Consider the following 17148-nt stretch of genomic DNA (forward strand, 5'->3'; position numbering starts at 1 on the left):
GCTGTTTCTTAGAGTCACATATTACCTTGATATCATTTGATTCTCCTAAATATCATATAAAAGCAAAATCCAAACAGAGGTTTCCAATAGAAGTTTCACTCTTTACTGCAGTATCCAGATGACTGAATATTCTCTAGAAAGATCAACATTCACTAATATAACCACTTAAAGGAACCTGGTCACTAGGAATTTGTATGTTACCTTCTTGTTCCTAGAACAAAATGCCTGACAAAAATCGGTATAAGGAAGGAAGGGCTTGTTTCAGTTTACAGCTCCAGGTTACAGTCCATCGTGGCAAGAAAGGCCATGAAGGAGCATGAAGCAGAGCTTCACATTAAGTCCACCATAAGGAAGCAGAGTGATAAGAGCTCAGCCAGTTCCAGGGACCCCTGACCTATGACATGGTGCCATCCACTGTTAAAGTGGATCTTCCCACCTCAGCTAAGTTAATCAAAATAATCCCTCACAGGCACACCCTGAAGCTTGCAGTTTAGACTACATAATCCTCCCAGTGACTCTAGATTCTGTCAAGTTGACAATCACTATAAACCATCATAGAATTGTAGGTAACACTTTAAAGATTATCTTAGGGCTGGAGAGATGGCTTAGCGGTTAAGCACTTGCCTGTGAAGCCTAAGGACCCCAGTTCGAGGCTCGATTCCCCAGGCCCCACGTTAGCCAGATGCACAAGGGGGCGCACGCGTCTGGAGTTCGTTTGCAGAGGCTGGAAGCCCTGGCGCGCCCATTCTCTCTCTCTCCCTCTACCTGTCTTTCTGTCTGTGTCTGTCACTCTCAAATTAAAAAAAAAAAAAAAAAAAGAGTATCTTAGAAACGTGACTTTGCCTCTTCTTGATAATGTGGCACTGTCACTGCTAATCTCAAAGACTATATAGTGCCATTACAGTGTTCTCTCAGGGCATTTGAAAGTATGAAATAATATGTGTATTAAATGGCCTCAGCTGATGTTTAAAGTTCCTGTCTCCTCCCTCCTTAGAAGCTAGCAATCCTAGCAATACCCAACTCTTGGTAATGAGGTGTAGCACAATTATAAATAGAATGAAAGTGGATCTAGGCTCTGCAAGCTCCCCCTTACTTTTCTTTACCATGGACATAGGTGCTGTGAGCACCCTATGATGTCAATCCTGATTTCTGTAATTTTTCAGTTCAAGTATGGCTGCTGAGAGCCATTAGAGGCATTAGATAATGGAGCTGCAGGTGCAATGGAAGGCCTTTGACTTAAAGTTGAACTCTGGCTAAAGAGACATGCTCCACTTTCAAGCAGTCACCTTTAACCACTGAGCCATCTCCCAAACCCCATGCTCTCACCAGCGCCAGGAAGCTACCATAGTACCATTTCTCATGCAAACGAATCCTGCAGAATTGGAAGTAAACACATCCCCTGCAGGCAAGTCCTCATGATAAAAATGATGTCCTTCAAAGAGTCTGAAGTTACCACACCATGACATGAGCCTGTCTGGACTGGTGGGGACCATTTTCAGGAACACCAATAACCCTACCAAGGAGGGCCTTCAGGAGAATGAGACATATTAAAACTTATGTTAAAAATTAATTAACCAGGGCTGAGAGATGGCTTAGCGGTTAAGGTGCTTGGCTGTGAAGCCTAAGGACTCATGTTCAACTCTCCAGATCACATATAAGCCAGACACACAAAGGTGAAGTAAGTGCAAGGTTGCACATTCCCACTAGGTGGCACAAGCATCTGGAGTTGGAATACAGTGGCTAAAGCCCTGGCATGCCAATTTTCTCTCTCTCAAAATAAAAAAAAAAGTTAAAATAAAAATACACCACTATGCCCAACTAAAGTATTTAATATTTTAATTTTTTGTTTATTATTTATTTATTTGAGAGTGACAGATGGAGAAAAAGGGAGGGGGGGAATGGGTGCGCCAGGGCCTCCAGCCACTGCAAACGAACTCCAGACGCATGCTCCCCTTGTGTATCTGGCTAACGTGGGTCCTGGGGAATCAAGCCTCAAACCAGGGTCCTTAGGCTTCACAGGCAAGTGCTTAACCACTAAGCCATCTCTCCAGCCCAATTATTTAATATTTTAAAAGGCATCTTAGGCCAGGCTGAGAAGATGGCTCAAGGGTTAAAAGTCCTTGCTTGCAAAGCCTGCCAACCCTGGTTCAATGGCCCAAGTCCGACTCCCCAGTACCAATGTAAAGCTGGGTGCACGAAGTGGCACATGCATCTGGAGTTCATTTGTAGTAGCTAGAGGCCCTGACAAACTCTCAATCTCTCCTCATAAAAAGTAGTTTTGCTTTTAAGGCATCTAGATAGGAGCTAGAAAGAGTACTTGCTGCTCAAAGCATGAGTACCTGAATTCAATCCCCAACACCTACGCAAAAAGCCGGGCGTGGCCAGACATGCCCATCATTCCAGTGCTGGAGGAAGGAGTTGGGAATCACCGGGACCTACTGGTTAGCCAGTCTAGTAAGTCAGCCCGTAAGAGATCTTGTCTCATGGAAATAAGGTGGAAGAGTGGAGGAGAAGGATGCCTGATGTTCTTTGGCCTCTGGATATGAAGTACTGTCATGAGCAATCAGCAGCAAGTCTGTAATAATGCTGAAATAGTTTATTCACGCTCTTAACATTTGCATAACCAATCATTCATTTACCTATTCTTGTCCTAACCCCCAAGGCAGCTCACCCACGAGGAAATTTGGTCTGCAAGCAGAGTTCTGGGACAAATGGTGATGACCTCCAGGGTTCTCACAGGCTGCACAGAAGTCTTGTCACAGGAATCAACACTGTGACCATCAAGATACTCATTGTGGGGCTGGAGAGATGGCTTAGCGGTTAACCGCTTGCCTGTGAAGCCTAAGGACCCCGGTTCAAGGCTTGGGTCCCCAGGTCCCACGTTAGCCAGATGCACAAGGGGGCGCACGCGTCTGGAGTTCGTTTGCAGAGGCTGGAAGCCCTGGTGCGCCCATTCTCTCTCTCTCCCTCTATCTGTCTTTCTCTCTGTCTATCGCTCTCAAATAAATAAATAAATTTTAAAAAATTTTTTAAAAAAAAGATACTCATTGTGTCGAGTGACAGTATCTGGAACCTCTGGCTTTTATGCGAGCGTGACTTAGTCACATGATGTCCGCTTATATCGCCACTGTGGGGTTGGCTGCTTCTGCTCTGCTTACAGTATGCTCCTAATAGGTACCTGCACTTGCACACGCATGCATATACACACACAGAGAGACAGAGAGAGCAAATAAAACTAAAAACAGCATCCTAGTGTGGACAAGTTAGTGGACAAGGACTCATCCTCAAAAGAAAGTGACTTTGAGAGATGGTAACTTGCCTAAAGTCCTGCAACAAGTTGGTGCTATTTTGGCATCTGGGGCTCCAGTATTATTTTTCAGTCCAAATATGGGGCCTATGTAGCCCATCGATACCCTCTCCAGTATGTTTCCATCTTTTAAAGACTAGCTTCGGCTCCTGAGCAACTGCTGGCCGAATGACTTGTCAGAATAACTGGGGCTTCTGGTAATATTCCAGCTCCCTCAGAGGACCTAAAAGTGTCAGAGATCAGGGATTCAGCTTACCACTGCAGAGCAAGGCACCAGGAAAGACTGAGATGGGCAGCCAGCCATTGTCTTTGCTCCCATGATTACTTCATGTCTGAGTGCCAGGAGCACATCCAGACAGAGCCCCTACCCTGCAGACTTTGCCTCACAATTTGGGAACACTCTGACAAGGTTGCAGCCAGCAGAGTTCCATCAGTGCCCTTGCCCCATGCCGGGGCTCTCTATGTAGTTATGCAGCTGGGCATCAGTGCTGAGCAATAAAGGAGAATTGTGGCGGGGCAGCCTGGTGCCAAGGAGCCAGTCACCCACCTCATAAAAAGGGAGTTCCATGAGGAGAGTCTGGCAGGGAGTGGGCACGCGCTCCTCAATACCAGCCATTCAGTGGGAGGGAAAGGATCCAGCAGTTTTCACTTATGTTACCACAAGCAGTAGACGCTAAAAATACACTGCAAACTTGTCCTTCATTTCTCCAGAGAGTCTCCACACACCATTTGTAAAGCCATAACCAGCTTTCTTTTGTTAATGTGTGAGAGACTGAAGCAGCTACATAGGCTATTCCAAAGAAGGTCTGACTTCATTTTCTTTTGTCCTCAGACCTCTGAGTGTTCTGAAGGTGCAAGACAGACTACACATGAAGAAATTGAGGATGAGAAGGAGAGACTCCCAGCTTGTCGTTAGGAAAGGGCAGTGCAAACTGGGGCAGAACAGAGGAGGCTTCGAATGACGCCTTCAGAGGCCTCAGAGCAGAGGCATTTGAACAAAAGGGTGTTTCAGAGCTGTACTCAGCAAAGTCTCACTTGTTCTGTAAATTTGCTGGTTGTTTTTCTCCTCATGACTTGGGGTCAGTACATTTCTATAAAAAATGCAATCATTTCTTCATGATGAGAAGGTTTTTGTGTGTTTTTGCCACAGGATCGCACTCTAGCTCCAGACTGACCTGCAACTCACGCTATAGCCCAGGCTAGCCTCAGACTCCCAGTGATGCTCTTTCCTCAGCCTCCCGGCTGCTGGGATCACAGGGGAGAGCCACCATGCTTGGCTTGACAAGAGGACTTGGAGGTGAGTATCTGCGCAGGCTGTGGCTGCTTCTTTTTTTATTTTTTGAGATTTGAGGTAGGGTCTCACTGTAGCCCAGGCTGACCTGGAATTCACTATGCAGTCTCAAGGTGGCTTCAAACTCACAGTAATCCTCCTACCTCTGCCTCCTGAATGCTGGGATTAAAGGCATGCGCCACTGTGCCTGGCTTGCTTCTCCTTAACATGGCATCAGGCTGTGTCCTCCATAGTATCATCCCCACTGGAGTGAAGAAGGCAGAGGAAGAGACAGAGGGCTGAGGGAGCCAGTAAAGTCATCTTATTACTGGGGGGAAAGCCAGGAAGACATGGCTAACATAAGGGTGGCATTTAAATTGTTCCATGTGTGTACATAGCCAAGTTTCTGCTTCCCGAAACCCAAGATACCCAAGAGAAAATAAGAATTGAGTTCATGTCTATTCTTAAATCACCTCTGTGTACTTTTTCTTGCATTGATTGCTGCTTAGAAGTGAGAGGTCTAAAATCCAAACTTATTCATGAAAAGCAACTATTTTAATTAGCTGAGAAGCCATAGATAACAGAGTTACATGAAAGAACATTACTAGCTTCCTGACATCAGGGCTTGGGTTCCTGTGTACCTCTTGCCACGCTATCTACATTTGGACCTTGAGCAACGGCAGCTCAAAGCAGTTGAGCTTTTGGATAACATCAGTACCTCTTTATCAATATAAAACTAATGACATTAATAACTAAGCTCATTCCTTAATTTGTTTCCCCCAGGGCAGGTCTCCCTATCTCCACCAAGACTGAAAAATCCCTCTCTCAAGGATGAATAGTTATAGGAGACAAAACATGTTCACTTCAACACATATCTAAGTGCCCCTTTGGCAGAACACACCATGAGTATATGGGGGGGGGGGGGGAATGGATTTCCTAGTATGACAAAATGAGCATCATCCTTCAGTCACTCTTAGACACCAGTATTATCAGCTTGATTTTTCCCTCTATTAGCATCAGCTGTTTAGAAAGGAGATGCCTTAGCCAGGTGTGGTGGCATACACCTTTAATCCTAGTACTTGGGAGGCCAGGGTAGGAGGATTGCTGTGAGTTCAAGGACAGCCTGAGACTACATAGTGAATCCAGGTCAGCCTGGGCTAGAGTGAGACCCTACTTCAAAAAGAAGGAAAAGGAAAAGGAGGAGAGCAGAGAGGAGGTCTTATGTCCCAATAGCTACATTCTCTACACTCCTGACATGTGATCCCAAAGTACACAGCACTTGGTAATTAACTGAGAAGAACAACATGCTGAATCCATGTTTAAGTGCCTTCTTCCTTGATCTGCCTCACAGCAGGGGCTAGTCAAGGCAGTTTGCTGGCATGATTCTCCGCACCTCCTTCTTGGTGAAGTAAGGAGTTTATCTGAGATTACTTACAGAGAATAGTCAAGGCTTACTTACTGGAAGGACTGTGGTTAATCTCTACATAGCTACATCGATGCAAAGTGCCATCTTCTGATGAAGACCTTATGAAAGCTGCACCTGGGAGTCCCCCATTAGCATGAGACTTCAGCTTGGTTTGAGCCTGGTACTTCACAAGGACTGTGCCCGCAGCCCACACAGGCAGAGGCCCCACCCTTATCACTGACCTGTCCCTTCAGGAGAGGTCCGCACTGGCATGACCATTGGCAGATACAGAAATGAAACTGGTCAGACACTTTGTCTTGAAAAGTATTTGCTTTCATTCCCCTCTCTTTCTTCGTCTGCCCTTTCCCCTCAGGCTGGCAGGGAGAACCCCAGGGCTCCTCTGAGACCAGAGGCAACATTCCCCTCGTGTACTTGCAGGCACGCGAACAGGATCGCACAGTCTGGTGTACTGCACTTGTAGCCATCGCATCGACATGTGGTCCCAATTTAGGATCACAAGCAGTGTTGTTTATTTTAGAAGAGCTTTTTAGTTCACTTTTAAGGTATTTTGCTTAGGCATTACTTGCTTTTCAAAAGGCAAATATGTCCCTTTTTTTCTAAAGTGTGTTTGTTTTGGCTGTTTACTCATTTGTAAAAGTTCAAATTTTATTTGATGAATTTAATTTTCCTGCAGTCACACAAGCCCTATGTCTCCCCAGTACACACAAAAAAACCCAAAATAAATAAAATAAAATAATGGGTACAATCAATACCTATGAAACATGCCCAAAGATTGAGTCTGATCCCTGATAGCATCACATGAACTGAGGCATGGTGGTACACACCTGTAATCCCAGCACTCAGGAAGTAGAGATAGGAGGACCAGAAATTCAAAGTCCTCATCAGCTACATGGACAGAGGCCAGTCTGAGCTGTCATATTCCATCTCAATAATAAATAAAATAAACAGAAATGGAAAAAAGGCAGAGAAAGTGTTAAAGGAATGAATGAATTTGGAAATGAAGCATTTTTAGGATAGGTATGAATCTTGTAGGTCACTTTAAGTAGGTAGTTTGTACTTTTAGCTCCTATATTAGCCAGGGTTCTCTAGAGGAACAGAACTGATTGAATATGTATTATGCAGGGGATTTTTAAAGTTAGTTTACAGAATACAAGTTGGGGAGTCTAACAACAGCTGTCTGCAGGCTACAGAGTCAGAAAACTTGGTAGCTGCTCAGTCCATGAGGCTGGATGCCTCAGAAGTCCCAATCCAGCACTGAAGACCTGGAGGATTCCCGGAGAACCACTGGTCTTCAGTCCATGTTGAAAGGCTGGTGAAACTGGGTTCCAATGTTCCAATGCGTCAGCATCTCTAAATGTCATGCTTCATTTCTAAATGAAGACAATTAAAGGTCATAGTTCCACCTAACATAACTATTCTACATTCAACCAGAAGTACACTATTCTTTCCCTCAAATACACATCTCAATCAATATTAATTACACAGTAGAGGACTAGGAAAGAAAAACAAAGTAATCGTAATATTCACGGACATGTGCACAAAACCTTTTAAATAGGACAGAAACATTCATGGCAATTACAGTCCTTGTTTCTGTAACTGGTCATGCGGCCTTCGCTGGTATTTGTAACTACTTTCTATTACCCATTCTGGATTGCTTCCACCCTTAGCAAGCATATCTTGACTCTTTACCTGGAGAAGTGACCCACATCTTCACTGCTGAAGGATCTAGGCCATTAGAGTGTGGCAGTTTCCCATAGACCTTGATCACAGGGCATGGTAACGCTAAGAGGCACCCTAAAGGATCTCCTGCACTCCAGAATACTCTTCCTTACCTCCACTGTTCAGGTGCAGCCCAATTTCCCCCAGTAGTCTGAACCAATCACCCTGCTAACACTGGAATTCCTTTTGTAGCCTGTTCACTCAAGGGCACCAGCAGCTCAAAGTAGCCAGGAGAAAGCTTTAGCTTCCAGTTCAATGGAACGTCTTTGGAGCCTCCTGGCAAAAGCAATCCCCCTCTGGAACCAGACTTAGCCCAGCCGAGCTATAAGGTTGCTGGAACAGGAAGCAAAAATTTGGCTATCCAGGCATGGTGGCATGCCCTTCTTTAATCCCAACACTAAAAGACAGAGGTAATTACTGTATGCTAGAGGCCATCCAGGGACTACAGAATGAGTTCCAGGTCAGCCTTGGCTAGAGTGAGACCCTACCTTTAACAAAATTGGTTAATGAGTCCCTTGGGGTGATGGTAAGTGGTTCCATTCCCACTTCTACCCCTTGATTCATGGACCTATGAATCCAGGCTATAGGACAAACAATATCATATACTAGACACTGACTTTATCCCCAGCCCTCCAGGTTAAGCAGTTGATGCTATAACTGTTTCTTTAAAAGGCCATTCCACTGTTCTATCAAGCCAGCTACTTCAGGGTGGTGGAGGACATGGCAAGACCAGTGAATTCCATGAGCATGAGCCCACTGCCACACTTCCTTGACTATGAAGTGAGTTTGTTGGTCAAAAGCAATGCTGTGTGGGATACCATGACAGTGGATAAGGCATTCTGTATGTTCACAGATGGTAGCTTTAACAAAAGCAATAAAAGCAAATTCACACCCAGTATCTATTCCAAAAAAGACAAAACAATGCCTTTTCTATGATAAAAGTGGTCCAATCTGACTGGTCACCTCAAGCAATGCTGCATATTTGGGGCTAAGTGTTGATCTCTGCTGCTGGCAGACTTGACCCTCCACAGCAGCTGTAGCCTGGTCAACCTTAGTGGAAGCCCATGGTGTTGATCCCATGAATGAGCTACATTCCTGACACCATGGCCATTTTGCTCATGGTTCCACTGGGCAATGACAAGGATGGCTGAGGAAAGAGGTTGACTTCTCTCCACAGATTGAGTCATCTTATCTACTTGATTATTAAAGTCATCCACTGCCGAGATCACCTTTTGATGAACATTTGCATGGGACAAAAATATCTTTATGCCCATTGCCAATTTGGAGAAACTGATCCACATCTTCTTCCCAAAATGTATTTCTCACCAATTTTCCAGTTGTGCTCCATCCAAGTCCTGGGCTATCTAGGCAAACCATTGGCCACAGCCCATGAATCAGTATATGTCTGCACATCTGGCCATTTTTCCTTCTCAGCAAGATGTACAACCATGTACACTGCCCGAAGTTCTGACCATTGTGAAGATTTCCCTTCATTGGGGTTGGGCATAAGGTAATACGGTTCAGTGGTAGAACATTTGCCTAGCAATAATGAGGTCTGTGTTCAATCCCCAACACTAAAAAGAAAAAAAAAAAAAGATTTCTCTTCACCCTTCACCAATGTCCTTCAAGGTTGCTCCAGAAAGCTGTAATGCTGTCTGTGCTCTTCAAGGTGGTGCTTGCATAGTGGACAGATTCATCTGCAAATAAATCCCTAGTCTACTCCTCAGTCAATCACAGGGCACACCCTATGACATCATAGCTGCGTGCTTCAGGACAGAAGGCAATGTAACAGGAGTAGGAGCCATAGGCATTTGGGCAACTTACTCATGCTTTCAGGACCTGCTCAGGCCTGATCATGTATATACCACTTCCATTTGATGATGGGTTGCTGCTATGCACATTCCACTTTATGGCTTGGTGGGTCGGATAACAACCAGCTCATGATAGGCAGCTCAGATCTCACAGTAACTTGGTGGCCCACTGTCAAATGGTCATTTATCACTAAGTCCAAGAGCTGTCTCTCAGAGGGAAATAGTTGTCTGCAGATGACAGCAGGGCCTTGCTCCAAAATCCCAAGAGCCTCTTCTGTGATTCACCTAAGGAGTCCTGTCAAAGGCTCCAAAGCATTCTTATCAGCCACTGACACTTCATGTACCACTGAGCATACTGGATCTTATGGCTCAAGTGGCAGAGCAGCCTGCACAGTTGCCAGGTCCTGTTGGAGAGCCTCCTCCTATTCTGGGCCCCACCAAAAACTAGCAGCTTTCCATAAATGGGACAGAGTAACACATGTAAGTGAGGAATGAGGAATGTGCTGCCTCCAAAATTCAGATATGCCCAGTAGGCATTGTGTTTCTTTCTTAGTGGTAGGAGGTGCCAGGTGCAAGATCTTATCCCTCACCTTAGAAAGAACAACTCTGCATGCATCACTCTGGTTACCATAATCTGTCAGGGTTCACTAGAGGAACAGACCAACAGAATGAATATGTATTATAAAGAAAATTTACTAGATTATCTTATAGGATTCAGGCTGGGCAGTCCAACAATAGGTGTCTCATGCTAGAAATTTAAAGAACCTGATAGCTCTCAGTCCATGAGGCTGGATGCCTCATCAGTCCCAATTTGGCATTGAAGGCCTCAAGGATTCCTGGAGAGCCACTAGTCTTCAGTAGGCATTGGAAGGCTGAAGAAGCTGAGTTCCAATGCCTATGAAGGACAGTGGCAACAGGGTAGATAGATGCACACACCAGAGAAAAGCACAGGCAGTCAGGCAAGAGGCACTGTGTTCTCTTGGAGCTTCCTTATATACACACAGTCTGCCACTGGAAGGGCCAACCACTCTATGTGAAAGATGTCTTCCTCAGTTAATCCTTTCTGGGAATATCTTAACAGACTGGCCCAGGAGGCTTATCTCTTTCTTGATTCCCAATCCCATGAAGTTGACAACAAAATTTAACCATAAGCCGGGCGTGGTGGTGCACGCCTTTAATCCCAGCACTTGGGAGGCAGAGGTAGGAGGATCGCCATGAGTTCGAGGCCTCCCTGAGAATGCAGAGTGAGTTCCAGGTCAGCCTGAGCTAGAGTGAGACCCTACCTGGAAAAACTAAAAAAAAAAAAAAAAAAAAAACTTAACCATAACAGCTCCTTCATGTAACTTTTATTTGCTGTGTGAAATGATGTCCCAGCTCCTTGATTTATATAAAATACAAGCATATCTTTATACAGGGGTTAAAGTCTACTTTTGGTGTTCCAAAAACTTTATTATCATTCCTGTTTGAAATGACCCACCCAAGAGTCAGAATGGACCTGTGTGAGGGGTGAATGATCGCTGAAAATACAATGGGACATAATTGTAGAGGTGGTTGGGATTAGATAAGGATCTGAGAAACACTAGCAAGTGGTCAGAATATGAAGTTTCACATGCTGGAAATTATTTAAAGGCACAGACTGTACCTTCCTTTCTGAAACTGCACTTGCTGATGACATCCTTTATCCCGAGTTGCTCTGCTCTCATGCCTCTCATCCCATGATGATGAGCACTAATTCACACATGGTACACTACTCCTGTATAATATATCTGCAGCCTAGGGGACTTCTGAGACAATGATTTTAATTTAAAGCAGTGACATTACAACAAAATTCCAGCACTCCGGTTTACCAGCTGAAGAGATAGGCAGGCTATATCAGATTTCAGATAGAGAAAGACTAGTGGCAGTAATGATCCTGGTAAGTAGACAGAAATCAAAGTAAGTAGGACATCAGATAAATACTTTCAGCAAAATGGCAGCATACAAAATCAACATGCAAAAAGCAGTAACTTTCCTATATACTGAAAATAAACATACTGATGAAGAACACTAAATAACAGTCACATTTAAAAATGATACCTTGGGATGGAGAGATGGCTCAGAGGTTAAGACGCTTGCCTGCAAACCTTAATGACCCACGCTTGATTCCCCAGTACCCGCATAATGCCAGATTAACAAAGTGGCAAATGCACCTGGAGTTCATTTGCAGAGGCTAGAGCCCTAGTGTGCTCATTCTCTCTGCCTTGTTCTTTCTCTGCTTGCAAATAAATAACTAAATAAATAAAAATAAAATTTTAGAGCCAGGAGTGTTGGCACACGCCTTTAATCCCAGTACTCAGGAGGCAGAGGTAGGAGGATCATGGTGACTTCAAGGCCACCCTGAGAATACAAAGTGAATTCCAGGTCAGCCTGTGCTAGAGTGAGACCCTACCTCAAAAAAACCAAACGGATGAAGTACAAATGGCCAATAAGTACGGGAAACATGTTCAACATTATTACTCACTAGAGAAATGCATACCGAAACCATCACTGGGATTCCATATCCTCCCAGTTAGAATAGCAGTCATCAAGACCACAAGTAATGATAAATGCTGATGTGGATGTGGGCAAAAGAGAACCCTTACAAAGTTCTGGTGGGAATGTAAAATAGTCCAGCCACTATGGAAGTTCCTCAAAAAATTAGAACCAGGGGGCTGGAGAGATTGCTTAGTGGTTAAGGCACTTGCCTGCAAAGCCTAAGGACTCAGGTTCAATTCCCCAGTACCCATGTAAGCCAGATACACAAAGTGGCACATGCTTCTAGAGTTCATTTGCAGTGGCTAGTGGCCCTAGCATGCCCATTCTCTGCCTTTCTTCTCTGTATTTCTCTCTGTGTTTGCAAATAAACAAATAAGAAAAAAATTAAAACCAGACCTAGCATATGACCCAGTTATACCTCTACTGAGTATTTACTCAAAAGTCTCCAAGACAATATGTCACAGGGATATTTGCACATCAATGTTTATTGCAGCACTTTTCACAATAGCTCAGTTATGGAACCAATATAGATGCCAAGCAACAGGGAACTGGATAAAGAAAATGTGGTTTGGGCTGGGAAGATGGCTACTGATGGAAATCAGTGCTAACTTGAGAAAATTTCAACCTATCATTTTATATTTTGGAACTGCATATAGAAACGCTGCCTGATAGAAATATAATGCAAGCCTCATCTGTAATTTTAAACATCTATATTTAAGAGAGAGGGGAAAGAGAGAAGTAGATAGAGAGAGAACAGGTGAATCAGGGCCTTCAGCCACTACAAACAAACTCCAGATGCATGCACCACCTTGTGCATCTGGCTTATGTGGGCACTGAGGAATGGAGCCTGGTCCTTAGTCTTTGCAGGCAAGCACCTTAACTATTAAGCCATCTCTCCAACCCTCATCTATAATTTTAAATTGTTTAGTAGCTTCATTTCAGAGGGTTAAAAAAGCACAGGCAAAAATTAGTTGAATAATTTAAATTAGCCAAATAATTTTACTTTATCTCATAATATCCAAATTGTCATTTTAGCATCATATAATTGATATAAAAAACAACCAATAAGATATCTTGCATTCTTTTTTCATATTGCCTTCAAATTGTGTCATGTAGTTCATACTGAGGACGTAGAGCAAGTCAAACAGCCATTTTCCACATGCTTGGGAGCCATGTGGTCTGATGGCCAGTGGGCTGAATAGGAGGTACAGCGAGGGTTGCGCCAGGCATTGGAAGCATGACTGCTGCCATCTCTGCGTGAGTTTGAATCTTGGCTCCATCACTCAGCCTGCATGACCTCATCTATAAAATGATGCCACTATACCAACCTTAAGTATCAAGATAAAATAATCTTTTTTAAGGCTTTTTGCATGAATTCTGCCTAAAATAAATGTTTAATAAAAGTCAGCTGTGTTTGTAATTTTGTAATGCATGCAATTTAAAAGCGTATGTGATCATGAACAAGTAATTTTACCTCTTTTAGTATTGATTTTCTTCTCTGTAAAACAGGATGATAATATTTAATCGAAAAGGTAAGTTGGTACAAGCATAGCACTTAGTAAATGTTCATTTCTTTCCCTGTTTTCTAGTGTCAATGAATGGAGAAATAGCCGTAGCTCCAGCTGGGTGGGAAAGGAGGTAAATGGGCCTGGCTGGGTAGTCACAAGGTAATGCGAAAGGCAAGCTTCCCTACTGTTCCAGCCTAACTGCGGATTTCCATCTGTGTGGATTTCTACCTCTGCAGAATTCTACCTCTGTGGATTTCCACCTCTGCAGAATTCTTTGTAATCTACTTACTGAAAACTCCGCAACAGCAAGCAGGGTCGATTTTCCACAGGATAATAAACAGATAACATGTGCATATTACATGATGTATTCCTATGTATGCCGTGGCTAACACTTTATAACAAGGGCCCTGACGCAATTCCTCAAGGCCAAGTTGTTTAATATTCACAATCTCAAATGGAAATGGCCTTTATTTCTTTTCTACTAAGTAACTTATTTTTTCATATGTAATGGTACATACAAGCTTTTGAGAAGGGAAACTAAAAATTTTAATTAAAACCACATTTTCAATACCCTTCTTCTCTTCTGCGTGTTTGTTTATATTGTTCTTAGGATTCATTTGTTAAGAGTTCTGGAATTATGGGGGAAGAGTTCTTGAGGATGTTTGAAATGTATGATTCAAAGCAGGGAGGAACACTCAAGTGATGGGATTGGTTATGACATCAGACAGCCAGCCACTCCTCAAGCCATGTGGAACCCTGCCTCACATTCAAGATGTTGTAAACCCACTATGGTTTTAATGCCCCTCTGTGCATCCAGGTTTCATAAGGCTCCTTTCCACCTGGCAGTGAAGCTGCAGTGACAATGAGCTCTGCCCTTTCTCCCAGCAATGGAAGGGTGATTTTGTTTATAGGACAATGTCTGGTTTTACCTAAAGGGACTTACACCTCCACAGCACTGACTGGCCTCTTCTCCACAGGAAGTCAATAAAACTAACTAGCAATAATAGAGGAACTATACCAGAATCCCCCTTGACTAAACTGGCTCCTCTCTTGAGCTCAAATTTATCTCTGCCTTCAGGTTATAACTTTCAAAAAGTGGCAGAAATAGGCTGAAAAATGTGAGGAAAGGGTAATGCTGAAATAATTATTTGAATAAAGAGACATGGATAAAGTTGTTTTATCAGAATAAAAATAACAAACCAGCCAATTAATCTGCTTATCTGAATGTGTTTCTGCAGAAATTTAGAAAAAGCTGGCAATAGTGATATTTTATGAGCCTTAAGAACAACTAAGGTCATTAAGGTCCCTGCTACAATATCATAATGTTGAAGCATTTTCATAAGACCTAATTAAAATTTTACTGTAACTTGTTCTAAGTTTAATGAAACTTTAAAAAGTTAATAAAATGCATAACAAAATAAAATAAATTTCTTGGGCACTGACATAGATTATTCAATTGTGTCAGCATTGGCATGGTTTAGGGAAAGTAACCCTGATGTATGAACACACCTTTGATTCATTTCAAGGTAGAGATTTAGATTTAAGGGACTTTTAGGTGGGATGGCCATAACTACAAAGATGTTACGTAAATCTTGAAATCTTTTCCATCCAAAATCCTCTCTCTGGAGGGCTTAACTCATGTCAGCATCCATCTCCCCTTTTGATAGACAGGGGAAGAAGGGTGACTATTAAAGAACAAAAAAATAAAATAAAAATAAAGTGGACACAAAGAGGCTGGGCTCCCTTGATGATCCCTGGCTCAGTCCCAGTCAGGACGTCTACATCTGTGCCTCAGTGCCTCATCTTCTGAGTCGGGAAATGGCTTCTTGACCTCTTGGTTCCCTTCAGTATTCCTGATATATCTGTTGTCAGAATGGCCTACATTCTGTAAGCATGGAGTTTATGAACTGCTTCTCAGCAGGACAAGTGTTATTTGTACACATAAAGTCTGTCAGAACTCATGTGACTAGGGATCACATGATTGTTCATGCAGGTGGATTGACTGTAAAGCCAACAAGGGCCCCTTATTTGCATAGACTGTCAAAGACCCTAGACCTAACTTTGTAATTGTAAGTTTTGAGTAGTTTTCTTAAATCAGGTTTCCAATTTGCACAAGCTGAAGCTTTGCCAAATTTGAATCTGCTGAGTTGTTCTCAAAAGCCATTCCATGAAAGCCTTCCTCAGTGGTCATTTTAACTCCTATTCCTTCAAAACAAATATCCACCCATTAGCTAAGTTTCTAGGGTTTCCTCAGTTACTGAAAATTAAAAGTGATTGGGTATGATTCTTCAAATCCCAAGAGAGGGATGTGGGAAGTAAGAAAAAGAGGAATGGAGAGGAAAAGGACTGTGGCTCAGACACAGGGCTGGATCTCTATGAACAGCTGCCATATGACCTTCAGCAAAGCACTCTGCAACCACAACTGACTATGAAATGAGCCTGCTGAACAGGATGCTCTCTGGGTCCCATCTTGTCCCTTCCTAATGGACTAATCTGTTGCAGCATGTCATGTGTCACTGGATTCTTGCAATAGCCACAGGCACTGGTCAGTGGAATATTCTGGTGAGCGTCAGATTTCCGATCAAGTAGTCTTTCTGCTATGCCACACTGCAATGCCAGCTGAGCAGTAAATAAGGCTGATGCCATTGGTTCTGATGGCCTGTAGATATGCAGGCCCTGCTGTCACTCGGAGTCAAAGATGACCATTTGACAGGAACCAGCATCGCAGCCTGCACAGGAGGCAGGGAAGTTGAAGTACAAGCAATTGCAGGGAAAGGCCATTTTTCTCTCATGTCTCTATTCAAAACCGACTTTCTCTTGCCCACTGCTAGAAACTCGGCAGTCACTGGGATCAACGGACTGGGATCACAGACAACCACCAAATCCGAGCTCCTGCGAGGACTGAAGGACAGAAGTCTTTTATTACAGCATTCCCAGGTGACTCATGAGGCTCCTCCAAGTAGGAAGGTCTCCTGTTTTAAGTCGGCCTTAGTCTTAGTCTTGCTTAGTCTATCTGTCTGTCTGACTCCCCTGATGCCTCCTTGCCACAAAGGCAAGATGTGATGGGGTTGGTTAAGGCCAGTGGCACAGTGAGAAAGCAGCCACTCATAGATCCAGTTCAGGACAAATAGATCTTGATACACAGTGGTAGATTAGTGTTTGCGGAGTCTGGGGAAAAGAGAATGAGGAGTGGGGAAAGGGCAGAGAGAAAGGGATAGCTAAGGGGGTATGTTTTCATTCTGAGGTGATAAAATATTCTGAAATTAATTGTTGTGATGTGACTACTTTAAACCATGGAATTGTTTACTTTAAGCAGGTAACTTGTATAGTGTGTAAATTATATTTCTATATAGCTGTCACATGCTGAGACAAAAGCCCCAATCTCTCCTCCCCCATAGCATACACACAGGTGCACCACACATGATCATTAACTAACCACAAACTCCAACCCGTGGTGTTCTCTGTGGGTGAAGAGAACTCAGGCTCCTTATCACCTCAGGTATCTCATGACCAATTGTTAATTAAATCTCTCCATTCCTGGCTGATAGCACCACCTGCTGACCATCACAGGAAATCCTGGACCAGGTTCCACT

General features: G+C 43.4%; 1 protein-coding gene and 1 pseudogene across 4 annotated transcripts in view; one reads left to right on the forward strand and one right to left on the reverse strand.

The window, feature by feature from the left end:
* Positions 1-17148, reverse strand: part of Scg5 (secretogranin V) — a 67518-nt gene that overhangs the window by 24127 nt on the left and 26243 nt on the right. The window lies entirely within an intron of this gene.
* LOC123463232 lies at positions 14752-14875 on the forward strand (annotated as a pseudogene).

Source organism: Jaculus jaculus, chromosome 8 (assembly GCF_020740685.1).
Source record: "Jaculus jaculus isolate mJacJac1 chromosome 8, mJacJac1.mat.Y.cur, whole genome shotgun sequence".
In the NCBI taxonomy this organism is placed as follows: domain Eukaryota; kingdom Metazoa; phylum Chordata; class Mammalia; order Rodentia; family Dipodidae; genus Jaculus; species Jaculus jaculus.